This window comes from Lactuca sativa, chromosome 3 (assembly GCF_002870075.4).
Source record: "Lactuca sativa cultivar Salinas chromosome 3, Lsat_Salinas_v11, whole genome shotgun sequence".
In the NCBI taxonomy this organism is placed as follows: Eukaryota; Viridiplantae; Streptophyta; class Magnoliopsida; order Asterales; family Asteraceae; genus Lactuca; species Lactuca sativa.
In genome coordinates, this window is record NC_056625.2 from 134,882,149 (window position 1) to 134,884,894 (window position 2,746).

The window sequence follows — 2,746 nt, forward strand, 5'->3', positions numbered from 1 at the left end:
TTGCTTCTTCCATGAGTCTTACTTCTTTTTTTTTCATGAGTCTTACTTCTTGTTATTCCAAAAATCTCTTGAAATCGTTTAATTAGTCTTTCTTCTTGTTATTTCATTGCTACTTCCAACACAATCTTCAGTTCATCCGATGTGGTTGATTCTTCTTGTCCTTGCGTAACCTACTTGTTTCACTTCCATTTAACAATTTTGCAACAACTTCTATTTTTTTTACTGTTAAATGGAAGTGAAATCATCTCAATAATAAAAATCCAAACAAGATCATATAGATCCAAATAATACTTATACTAATTACAAAATACTAACATACGATAATCTAGTTAATAAACAAGTGTACAAACTTGGAACTTTTCCAAATATATATTTTCAATAAGAATAATCCAAATAGATAATACAATGCACACAACTATCCCAACTGATGTCAATCTCAAATTCCAGCTAACAACAATCGTCGGATGTGAAGTACACTTGACAGATAGCCAACTTTTATACTCACATCTGACAACAAAATGATCATGGTCGAATGTGAAGAACACATGCTGGTAAAATTGTTGAGTCGCCCTTACACCCACAACAAAACTAGGAACTAGGTACCATACAAACTAGACCACACAAGGGCTAGCAATACTCAACTTGTGAATGTGAGGATTATAAAGAAATCTACTTACAACAAACAAGAAGCAATAACAACTATCCAATTGGATACCCAGGACCATAAAGCCACACCCATCCTAGCATGATATGCATTTATGCAACAAGTAGGATGCCAAAAATCTTTTGTTAAAATAAGCATTTTAGCTTTATGACAATCAAAAGAATGTCTAAAAATAATATTTCATGAATGCATAAATAATCCCCATATGGGGAACTAGTAGTCAAATAAGTGTTAAACAGTTTCTAAAACACTAAAATCAACAATCGGGACGTGTATTCCTAATATTTCACAATAAAAACTAAAAGGGCAATTGTACCAATAATACTAAAGAATAAGATTAACGCCCTATAAGTAAATCAATTTCTCAAAAATACCCTTAATTCAAAAGTACATCTCCAGATAATAAACTATTAGATCGAGAAAACGGAACATATATTTTCAAATAGTATACATATGTATAACATAGCCTAAAAGGGGAAAACACAAGAAAGAAAAACATTTTGGGAACAAGTGTTCCAAGGTAAGTGTACTCACCATAAGTCCTAAGCTTGCAACACCAAGCTCCTTCTTCACTTGAAATATGTCACTTCAAGTTCCAAACTTCCTAAATCAATCACCTTGTATAACAACAAGGTATCAAATGACAGAAATACCCTTTTATAGGTCAACTTTGATGGGTTTGAGCCATAAGAACATTCCTATGTGCACATACAAACCCTAATGCTTGGATCTAGGTTTCTCTAATTGAACATGCAATATATCCAAAACTTTGATTGATAGATCTAATGAAGAAACTCCAAATCATATATGAAAAATAGACCTAGAAGATTACCTTGAGTTGCTTGCTTGAATCTTCTTGTCCTTGGAGCTTAGAGTCACAATTGTCACTCCTCTAATGGCTTACAAACACCAACTTAGCAAGAAGATGATTAGAGAGAGAGAGAGGAGGGCAAGAAATCGGCCAGGGTTTCTTCAAAGGCAAGAGTGCCGATTTCCTTGACCCCATGGGTCTATTTATACTAGTGAGCCTCCTAGGGTTTCACCCTTAAACCCTAACCTAAGCAATCCAATCTCCCTAATGATAAGCCTTGGACGATTTCTAGGTCCTTCCAAACCCCAAAACCGTCCACCCCTTATCCATAAGGGATTATAGCCCAAAGTACAACTATCATACAATTGACAGTTTATGCCCTTTTATTTAATTAATCTCTTTAAGTCACCAAATTAATTCCTAATTAATTTATGACTTATATTAATCAAATAGCAATATTATTATTCCTTATATTATTCTAATAATATATTAATAATATTTCTTCTCTCATTATAAATCATCCTGTCAAGTTGCTATGGTGAAGGCAACCCAAAAGGACCACGCACAACCGGGTCAAATACTTGCCTAATATAGTTGCAACCTTAGACACTATTCCAACAGTCTCCCACTTGGATAAGTCTAGTAACTATATAAGCATAATCCGGTTAGCAATCGTAGCTCTCAAAAACGCTGTAAAACTCAGATCTTATCAGTCATGTCCTTAGATAAGGGATCGTACAATCCTCTGATTAGATATCATGCGGACAATTCTATGGAATCATCTTCATCCAACATTTGGTTTCTCGATCTCATATTTATTCGACATAGAACTTAATCGAACACATCAATTTAGTTCTGACCGGGCCCGACACATAAGTCAAATCAAATCATCGGGCGGCCGAGATATCACTTTTACCTTCTTAGGATAAGAGTAACAGATAAACTTCGACTTATATGCATTTACTTATTCATTAATCAACTATACACAATAATGCGTTTTATAACATCAATTTACTGATGCGGTTTCGTATTATCAATTTACAATTAATTAACAAATAACAAACCATATATCTAGGTTTTAAGACCATATGATATTATCGTCTTGCGATCACCCTTTTTATCATATTCCATAAGGTGATTCCAGCAAGCGCAGGTTTGTTCCAATGCTCAAAACTAGTTCATAAGAACTCATGAACGTTGCAACAAACTTTTGCTATGTCTAATACCATTTAGACAATCTACACACCAATTCATGACAATCTTCATTCATA